The 11,639-nt window shown below is 36.1% G+C and overlaps 1 non-coding gene across 1 annotated transcript; it reads left to right on the top strand.

The window, feature by feature from the left end:
• The first annotated feature begins 437 nt into the window (after positions 1–437).
• On the top strand, positions 438–544 carry LOC128573163 (U6 spliceosomal RNA). Its single transcript, XR_008376332.1, has one exon. It is a non-coding gene; the product is annotated as a U6 spliceosomal RNA (small nuclear RNA).
• Positions 545–11,639: the final 11,095 nt, after the last annotated feature.

Genomic DNA, 11,639 nt, shown 5'->3' on the forward strand with positions numbered 1-11,639 from the left:
TTATTATAAACCTCACCATAGGCTGCACAGGCTTCTTGAATGGGGATGATATATTATATAAGCATTTGTTATAATTCTGCACTAATCATGTTAAGAAATAACAAAAAAATTCTCAGAATTTTTATAGTAAAGGGACTACATCCTTAAAATATTTGAAAATTAGGTCCATTTCATCAAGATATTTCTGATGACAACTCAAAAGTGAAAACTGGCAATAGGAAAACATTATTGCCCCATATTTAATTTTGCATGAGAAATATGCGGGGTCAATGTAGCAGATCTAGTTGGTTTAAAATAAATGTGCTGATGATTATTTAAAATGTGTGAGCTCTGTTTTTATTTTTTCCAGAGTTACTAATAAAATTCCGTCAAGGAGAGTACTGAGGAGTCCATGATTTTGAGGTAAAGCGTAAAATTTAAAACAATGGGAGACATCAGTGCTTGCTTTGGCAGCACATATACAAAAATTTGAACAATACAGAGAAGATTAGCACGGCCCCTGAGCAAGGATGACACGCAAATTCATGAAGTATTCCATACTTAAAAAAAAAATGGGAGACATCATAAAGAGTCATCATTTCAACCCAATTTAATTTGAAGAATGGCTTACTGCTTTATGGAAAAAAAAATAACATGCCTTAGAATGCCGTGCTGTATTGACATACCTCAACTCTCAGTGGACAAGGAGTAAATCAGTTAACTATGTCTTTTTAAAACTCCATAAGATTTAATCTGACCATGACATTTTTGCTTCCTCCTCTATTAGGTGTGAACTCTACTAGGTTTATAAAGGTGTTTTGCAAGAAACAGAATACAGCCTTTGCCAAACCTCACTGAGTAAGGATTTATAGAGGAGAGTTTGTATAACTTAAGTCAATAAAGTACCCAAAAGGAGTAATTGGAACATCTGGAATCAATAATCTCACAGGACTAGTTTCCTCTTTTCAATTTTTCTTTTCTTTTGTTTCCTGGCAGATTATCCAGCCAATAACACTAGGAAGTTATATTTGGTTTGAGAATTGAAATATATATGGAGATGCAGCTGCAAACATCAGTTTAGGGTCAGATGAGATCAACTATATAGAGAATTTAGGAGATGGGTGTTTGAAATCTATTTATTTTACATGTATTTTTCCAATTATAAAATAAACAGAATGATTGTAAGAAATGATATTTTTAAAATCAACCTTTAAATAAAACAAACATAAATCCTCTATAAAAATGAACTGGATTTGAAAAGTTAGAATCATGAATTATTAATTCAATTTGTCTCAGTGAAGATCTAGTTGTTGAAATATAAAGCAAGCTTTCACCTAACCTTACAAAGTGCATTAATGTTGAGTTGAGAAACCAAATCGATAAACTGTGAAAAGGAATGAACTCTTTATTGCCTTCTCTTTGGGCTTCAATATCACTATTTATCCAACTGCTCAAGCCCGAGAGTCATCCTTAACTTGTTTCCTTATCATGAATTTTTCTAAGCATAAAACATAAAATGAAGTGTTGGGTGGGTTCTTTTTGTAATTTGCTTTGCTATGATTTTGCTCTGAGGATTAGAAGAATGCAAAGACAAGAAGAACAGAGATTTGTGCTTGTTTTGTTCCCTATGTACCCAATTCTTGAAATGATAACTAGTATGTTGTAGGTGCTCAAAATTTTCGTTGAAATTTTCATAGTTGGTAATATGAGAGATGTCCCTAAGGAGAGAAAAACGCAGTGAAATCAGTCTGTACTGATCATGACATGACCAAAAACTGCATGGAACTTTGTTACCTTGAATGAGTTGCTTGCCTTCTTCAAATCAGTTTAATCATGTTAATAAGAACATGGGCATCACAAGATTAATGTACACATCATTCGTGCTGAAATCCTCTCCTCTCTCTTTACTCTTTTTTGAAATAGATTCTTACTGAGGAAGAGATGGCAAGGAGGCTGGCACAGCCAAGAGAAAATAGCAGTTTTCATGGTGGAATGGCTGAAGTACAAATGGTATCAGTGACTCTGGAAGCAACCAGAATCCAGGTGATCTGGGGTTGGGCTAGAGGAAAGGGGCCTAGAACAATGTGAGTGCCAGAGAAGAGATTCCAGACAGGAATTGTTGCTTGAAGGCGGCCACTTCACAGGTCAGGCCCCTCCGGTGAACTACCATCACTACACAGTAAGGGGGCGGAGATGGGTGGGGAAAATTCACATGCTTTGATTTGTCCTCATTCCTCACAAAGTAGCTGCTAATTTAATAGTTTAAATAGTCAAAAGGTTTTGAATAGCATCAGTTCTACAGCCTCATGTGACTGCCACTAAAATCTATAAAAGTGATTAAAGCTCCACTACTAATATATAGGACTTTCAGCCCAATAGGACCACTGTTTGCTGGAAACTGGGATCTCTAGAGATAGGACACACAGAAAGGAAAGAAAGATCAAAGGAAGAAGAACAGATATACTTGTAAAATCATAAAATATTCGTTTTTCCAAATCTCTAACCCTGTAATCACATTTTCAAATGCACATATAATCAGATGTTCTTCATTCTACTATTAATGCCTTATTATTAATGGTAATTTAAATGTTTATTCCAAGAACAGAAGTGATTGTTTATTCATTACCTGCTTTGGATATTTCCTTATTCAAAGGTCTTTTTACAAAGCTCCATTCCAACAGAATTTTTTCTTTCTTTCTTTTTTTTTTTTTTTTTTACATAGTGAGGTTATCCGTAGGACATCAATATTCTAAAGTCTTCATTCAATCCAGCAATTCATGTTAGTTCTGCTAACTGGAGATAATTTTGTTAGTTCAAATAATAAACCATAAATTGATTAATGAATGGATATCAATGTTGTTTTATAAAAAGTGGTATTAATTCTGATCAAAGTGTGCACTGACTGTGTTTATACTCTAAATCCATAAAACCTAGTTGTCAGCTATTATTTATTTCATAAAAAGCATTTGTGGGAATTGACTACATTGAATTGCCTTTTATTTCTACTCACAGTTCAGAGAGTGAATGAGAATATTAACAACTTAGTCTTTAATGAATTCAAGAATACGTTGTAGTTTTAAAGGTCCCCCAAGTTAGTTGTAGCTTTAAAGGTCTCTAAAGCCCTTTCCAATCCAATTTTTCTGCCAATGGCATACTCCTCAGCTCTTATTTATTTTGGGTGGGAAAGAAGTTGGATTACTTGTAATTATCATACAGTTTTAAAAGAGAAAAGCATAAATATGAACTCACCTGATGATTTTATTATCTATTTTAGGTTACATAAAATAATTAAAGTGTTTTTGTTTATTTTTGTTTATAAACAACAAAAAAATTCATTATGTTGGATGAGAACCAACATAGGATCTGAAAGGGTTTATGTAGGGGATTGAAAAGAATGAAGTTCCAGGTCTATTAACTTGGAAATAAACTCTATTCTTTCTGTTTTAATATGGTTTACTATCTCAGAAAATGTGCACTTTTTGATTTTCATCAAATATTTACACAGTGCAAGTTTTTTGGTTTTTTTTTTGGTTTTTGGCCAGGGCTGGGTTTGAACCCACCACCTCCGGCATATGGGACCGGCACCCTACTCCTTGAGCCACAGGTGCCGCCCTACATAGTGCAAGTTTAATGATGAATTGATATATTAAGTGGGTATATTTCTATTCAGTTTTAGAAAATTTTAAATTTTATAATAGTTTATTTCAAAACATTATACCAAGTTATTGAAAAGCTAGTAAGGAGTTTTCCTATATACACTCCCCACAGTTTCCTAATCATTAATATCTAATATTATAACGGAATTGCACATTTGTTAATTAATGTTAATTAGTGGACCAATATTGACACATTGTTATTAATTCAAGTCCATATTTTATTCAAATTTATTTCTAAAATATTCAGAATACACATTATATTAACTTTCATGTCTCCTTAGCTTCTTTTTGTCTATGACAGTTTCTCAGATTTTTCTTGTTCTGGATGATCTTGACATTTTAAGGGTTCCTGTTTAAGTATCACCTAGAGTGTCCCTGGATTTGGATTTGGAAGTCTTTGTCATAATTAGACTGTAGTTACAGGTTCTGGGAAGAAGACCAAAAAGGTGACGTACCAGCGTTCAAGTTATCCCATCATATAAAGGCTACGCACTATCGTCATGAATTGTCACTGCTGTTATCCTTAATCGCCTGGCCTGAAGCAGTGTTTGTCAGCTTCCTTCATTCGTACCCTTTTCTTCTGCCTTTTAGTACTGTACCCTTTGGAGGAAAGCCAACTTTTACTTTCTACCATAAGGCACACATAAAGAACAGGGAGTTATGCTCCTCCTCCCTAAGAGCAGAGTGTCTACATAAACTATTTATAATTCTCCTGTCCTGGAGATTCATCAACCCTTCCCCATTTTAGAATGTATTCAATCATTTATTTATAATAGTAAAGGTTTGGGGATATTTATTTTATACTTTGGGTTATAATCTAGGTTATAATACTAGGTTATTTCATTACTCAAGTTGTTCTAGCTTTGGTCTTTGGGAGACTTTTCTGGAGGATGCTGTATTGGGGTTTTTGTGAAAGTTTTGAAATAGACAAAATTTGTATGCTCACACTGGAGAAAAACACAATTAAATTCAAGTGGGGAGAGAGGGAGTGGAGAAGTGGGGATTGGTAAATTCCCATCTCATGGGCACAATGTAAACATAGATCCACACAGTTTTAAAAGAGAAAGACACAGTCCCTGGGTGAAGGGCTCAGCTACAACTTGGACTTTACCTAACAAAGGAAAACAATGTAACCTCATTATTTGTAACCTCATATTAATCTGAAATTTAAAAATAAATAAATAAAATACAAAAATTTCTAATCTGTGGTATATACATATACATTATTCTGTGTGTGCAGAATATGTATATATATGTGTGTACATATACATATATACACATTATACACACACACACACACACACACACACAGAGAAACAGGCAAAGACCTCACAGCAACACAAATAAGCTGAGCAAGTTAAAACTTGCACGGTGAATCAGAAAGGCCCCTGTTGATTAGAAGTGAAATAATGGACCATAACAGTCTGTCTCAAAACTTTCACAATGACCTAAGTACCTGTTTAAATGTTCCCCAATGTTGTGCTATTTTTCCCCCATTTTCTGGACCAACTTTTACTTTCTACCATTATGGTGTACTCCAGGCTCATCTTGTGTGTTACCTTCTCCAGTTCCAGAAGAAGCTATTGCTCTAAGGACCCCTGATTACATTTTGAAGAATGATGTTTGGAAAGAAGATCTGGGTGCTGGGGTACTCTTTGTAACTGGAATGTCTTTTTTTTTTTTTGAGACAGAGTCTCACTTTGTTGCCCTTGGTAGAGTGCTGTGGCCTCACAGCTCACAGCAACATCCAGCTCTTGGGCTTAAGCGATTCTCTTGCCTCAGCCTCCCAAGTAGCTGGGACTACAGGTGCCCGCCACAACATGCGACTAATTTTTGTTGCAGTTTGGCAGGGGCCGGGTTTGAACCCACCAACCTTGATATATGGAGCTGGTGCCCTACTCACTGAGCCACAGGCGCCGCCTTGGAATGTCTTTGATTATGACCTCCTCAGTTGACATAGCAAGGAATTAGCTGTGTGTACACTAACCTGTACCTATAAGGTCTGACAATTAACTTCACAAACTTGCCAACATCTGCTTACATTGGTAGCACTGTAAAACCAACTCTATAAGGTTTCCTAACCTTGGCATGTCAGTGTCTTAGCTGTGTTAGTGTCAATGTGTGGCAGTGTCTTGGTGACTAGCGTTCATTATTGCTGTTGCATGTTTTCATGTGGCATCACAGGAATGTCAGAGCTTGAACTAGAAATACTTGTATGTATCTTTTTAAACTTGGTGAGAGTGGACATGAAATTAGGGACATGATATTCAAGTTTATGGGGAAATGCCCATGAAGAAATTGGTAATGTACAAATGGATTAAGCATTTTCTGAACGGGGAGAAAGTGTCACTGATGAAGAGATGTTACAGGGCAGCTAATAACAAGCAGAACTGATGAAAACATTGCAAAAGTCATTGAATTGTGTAGAAAAATCATCAGCTGCCCATGAGAAGCATAGCATATGAAGTAAACATTGCTAGAGAAGCAGTTAGAAAAATCTTAACTGAAAATCTTGGCCAAACTTTCATGGCTTTTGTATCACAACAATACACCAGACCATTAGGGCACTGTCTGTGAATTTTTAGCCAGTACACGAATAACTGTATTGGAACATCCTCCCTACTCACCAGATCTGGCCCCTAAGGACTTTTTTCTTCTTTGAAGATAAGGGAAATATTGAAAGGAAGATATTATAATGACATTCAGACATCAAGGGTAATATGATCATACCACTGATGACCATTCCAGAAAGAGTTCCAAGATTACTTTGAAGGGTGATAGATTTGGCACTGGTATCAGTATATAGCTTCCCCAGGGGGAGTACTTCAAAGGTGACTACTGATATTCAGCAATAAGGTATGTAGCCCTTTTCCTAGGATGTGTTCATGAACTTAATTGTCAGACCTTGTGTGCATGTCTTAAAATGTTTCTATATATGACCATCCATATCTATATTAAGCAAATCTTGAGATCATACCGGCATCTCCACTCTATTACGCATGGATCATGGTTGTTTCCTCCCACTGCTTATCCATATCCTCTCATCCTACCAATGAGAAACCTGGTTTAACCATTAATCATCTATTTACCTCATTGTAAAATTCCAGGATAATGAGTACCAGTCAGTGTTCTAAAACAAACAAACAAACAAAAAAAGCAAACACAACAAAAACCGATATGATATATATAGAAATAAAAGAGGTGATTTACTATGGGAATTTGCTTGTTTATGGAGGACATGAAATGTCACAATATGCTTTCTGTAAGCTGGAGAACCAGGAAATCCAGAAGTATAATTCAGTCTGGGTCCAGAGGTCTGTGAACCCCAGGGGACCGATGGTATAATCTCTAGTCCAAGCCTAAAGGTCTGAGAAACATGGGGATGGAGTGAGGGTAAATTGGTGTAGGACTTGGAACTCTGGTGTCCAAAGGTAGGAGAAGGTGGATATCCCAGCTCCAGGAGAAGGGAGCCTGGCCCTCAGTGGATTGGATGATGCCTGCCTACACTGGTGAAGGTGAATCTTCTTCTTCTTCTTTTTTTTTTTATTGAATCCTAGCTGTGTACATTAATGTGATCATGGGACACCATACACTAGTTTCATAGACCATTTGACACATTTTCATCACACTAGTTAACATAGCCTTCCTTGCATTTTCTTAGCTATTGTGCTAAGACATTTACATTCCACATTTACTAAGTTTCACATATACCTTTGTAAGATGCACCGCAGGTGTAATCCCATCAATCCCCCTTCCTTTCCCCACTTCCCCCCTCTCTCCCCTCCTTTTCCCCCTTCCCCCTATTCTTAGGTTGTAACTGGGTTATAGCTTTCATGTGAAAGCCATAAATTAGTTTCATAGTAGGACTGAGTACATTGGATACTTTTTCTTCCATTCTTGGGATACTTCACTAAGAAGAATATGCTCCAGCTCCATCCATATAAACATGAAAGAGGTAAAGTCTCCATCTTTCTTTAAGGCTGCATAATATTCCATGGTGTACATATACCACAATTTATTAATCCATTTGTGGATTGATGGACACTTGGGCTTTTTCCATGACTTAGCAATTATGAATAGGGCTGCAATAAACATTCTGGTACAAATATCTTTGTTGTGATGTAATTTTTGGTCTTCTGGTCTTCTGCCTGTGGCTCAAAGGAGTAGGGCACCAGCCCCAAATGCGGGAGGTGGCAGATTCAAACCCAGCTCTGGCCACAAACTGCAAGGTGAATCTTCTTTATTCAGTCTACTGAATCAAATGCTAATCTCTTCCAGAAATATCTTCACAGACACATCTAGATGTAATGTTTTACCACCTATCTAGTTATCCCTTAACTTGATCAAGTTGACATCTAAAATTAACCATCACAGCATATATAATAGTTTAAGAAATATTAACCCATAACCCTATGGGAAACAATTTTATCTACCAGACTAAAATTCTTATGTACAATTCCCCTTGCCCTTAGTTTTACAGAAATCACTCATTCCCAAAATTAGGTCAGCACAATATTTCCATATTACTCTCAGTGAGGTTGTTTCTGATATGTATAATAAATTTAGATTATTTTGTCATATTCTATACCTCACTCATTGTTAGGAATACACCAGAGTTTATTTATCTGTTCACCTATTGAAGGACAAGTTGGTCATGGAGAATATTAGTATAGTGGCTATAAATATTTCCATACAAAGTCCCAAAACACAAGATGCTTGTGTGGGTGTGGATGTGGAGAGAAGGGAACATTTCTACACTGCTGGGGGGACTGCAAACTTATACAGCCTTTTTGGAGAGAAGTATGAAGAATCCTCAACGATCTAAAAGTAGACCTTCCTTTTGACCCATAGTAATACCATTACTAAGTACCTACCCAGAAGAACAAAAATCATTTTACCAAAAAGACATTTGCACCAGAATGTTTATTGCGGCTCAATTCATAATTATCAAGTCATGGAAGCACCCTAAATGCCCATCAACTCATGAATGGATCAACAAACTGTGGTATATGTATACCATGGAATATTATTCAGCCATTAAAAAGGATGGAGACTTTATATCTTTTACATTTACCTGGATGGAGTTGAAATAAATTCTTCTTAGTAAAGTATTGCAAGAATGGTAAAATAAATATCCAGTGTACTCCATACTAATATAAAATCAATATATAAACAATTACATGTTTATAAGAACAATAAAACATTATTATAGTCTAGTTTGGGGGGTAGAGAGAAGCGGGGGTGGGGGGAGAGGGGAGTACATATGGCAGCAGGAGAGAGGGCATGAGGTAGGATCTCATTTAATGTGTGCACTGTGAGAGTGTAAAACATGCTCTTCTACAAATGGAACTTTACCCTGGAAGTGCAAACAATGTTACCTAAATACTGTACCCTCATATTAATTTGAATAAAGTAACAAAAATAAAAAAAAATTATACAGTAGACATAAATTTGTAACTCATTTGGATAAACACTTAGGAATGTGGTTGCTAAAGCATGTGGTAAGACTGTGTTTACCATTATAAGAAACTACTCAACTGTCTTCCAAAGTGGTGGTACCGGTTAGCATTCCCACCAGCAATGGATGGGCATTGCTGTTACTCCATATACTAGCCAGAAATCTCCATTGCCAGGTTTTTGGTTTTGGTTTTGGTTTTATTTTGTCTTCGTTTGGTCTGGTTCTTAGCTGTTTAGGTGTTTTTAGAAATGTGCAGTCATTTCTTATCGTTATTTAAATTGCGCTTCTATCATAACACTTAATGTTGAGCCTCACTTCATTTTGAAGTTCAAACCAGAAGTAACCAGAATTCTAGCGAATTATTGTGTTTCACAAAGATTGGATTCCCGAATGGTTTCGCAAGCACTTTAACTCTGATAGGGGTCGGAAAAGATTTTATAAAGTCACATAATTCATGAGGTCATCTTGGCTCCTGCAGGTACCATCTACCAAAACTATGTGATTTGGAAAAATCCTCCTTAGTCTCTGCTTAGAATGCGTGGCATTACTAAATATCATGAAAGTGGGAGCACACCATTATTCTCTTCTATTGTTTACAGTGACTCAAGAATAGATTCTTGAGTTCACATCCAAAGATCATGGGACTTGTAGGTCTAGGACATGTAAGAATTCTCAATTATTTAGTCAAGAAAATTTCTTAGTCAATAAAATGCACTCCAAAAGAAGCTAAATAAATAAATAGCTTTCTTCCATTTATTTTTCTCTTCAACATGGTATTAAATGTAAGCAGCTGGATAGGAAGTTTATCAGAAAAAGACTTAGAGGTTAGGGAGGCCTAAATGTAGAAATTACTTCTGAAATTACCAAGAATTATGGCATGAGATAAACATTATTTTTTATCTAATTACACAAATATTTTGTGATAAGGATGTAATTTTGATAGAATTTTATATTAGAAAAAACCAATTTGCCGACTCATTTTGTGCTGTCATTACATAAAACTGCAGTTGACCTCTGAACAACATGAGCTTGAACTGTGTGGGCTTACTTGTTACTGATTTTCTTTCATCTCTGCCACTCCTGAGATGGTAAGACCAACCCCTCCTCTCCCTCTTCAGCCTACTCTATGTGGAGAAAACTAGGATGAAGACTTATGACAATTCACTTCCACTTAATGATAATAGGTATATTTTCTCTTTCTCATGATTTTCTTAATAATATTTTCTTTTCTTTAGCTTACCTTATTATAACAATATGGTGATAATACATATGCCATACAATAGATATGCTAATTATTTATGTTACCAGTAAGGCTGTTTAGCAGTAGGCTATGAGTAGTTAATTTTTTGAGGAGTTTAAAGGTATATATGGACTTTTGACTCTGCAGGGGGCCAGCAGTCCAGCCCCTGTATTGTTCAGGGTCACCTAACATTATATTAAATGGTGTCATTTGACATGAGTCAGAGTGTTTGTTAATTGTTATCTGAGTGACTCTGGTAAACCCCAATTAATTATTTATCTTTAGAATGATTGGGTTATGTGCCCTAAAAAGAACTTCAAATTTTCTTTTTTAGGAAAGAGTTTCCTCTATCTTTGCAGACATGTTATAATATATTGGTATGTCTATAAAACTGTAACAAAATACACAAAAGTGAAGATAGATTTAACTTCCGTTATGGCTGATATTTTTTCCCCTTAAAATTTTATCTGACAGGGATATCAAATCTACAAGATGGCTAATTTTTACTGACAGGCATTAGGAATAAGCCAAAAAAAAAAATCACAAAAAGAGACATTACAATAACTTGAAATGTTTTTACAGCTGCCGATATCATACCATTCCTTCACAAAATCCCTTTTACATCTATGCAAGGCAGTAACCTCAGAAACAATTAGGGAAGTATGTTTCTTGGAGCTGGATAATTAAATGCCAAGAAAACTCACCACTCAGTATGTAATTCACTCAACATCTTGTTGTTTGAAGGAGCCAATGTTCATATATAGGATGGATTGAATTCCTAACAACATCTGGCATGAGCAGTGGACTTGGCCCTCACCATAATAGCATTACATTCATGGTCAGAATGACAGCTAACTGGATGGATGGAGTTTGTCTCGAACCGGCAGATTCATGACTACCGCATAATGAATCAGAACGTTGTAACCTCTGGTCACATACACCCTGGCCTGTTGCTCCTTACAAGCTATATCAGGGGATGTGGAGTAAATTTCTGTTGTCAGGTCTAATGGTGAAAGATTCTGGTTTCCAACTTACTGGGAAAGCAAAGTAGAATTTCCATTCCAATAATCAGGATCAAAACATTTCCTGATCTCCCTGGCCAATTTATTCTGTCACTTAATTAAACCCAAAGCATTGCAAATCATGTCAGTAGGCAAAAGAGAGACGGCCTCTTCAACCTTGAAGCCAGTCCTTGAGAGGAATATCTTATAAAGTTAGTTAAGTTCTAGGATATGCACTAACGGGGGATTTATCTAGGGCTTTTTCATGGGTTAAACAGGGATTAAAGCAAATGGCAAATGAAGCC

This window comes from Nycticebus coucang, chromosome 20 (assembly GCF_027406575.1).
Source record: "Nycticebus coucang isolate mNycCou1 chromosome 20, mNycCou1.pri, whole genome shotgun sequence".
NCBI lineage: Eukaryota > Metazoa > Chordata > Mammalia > Primates > Lorisidae > Nycticebus > Nycticebus coucang.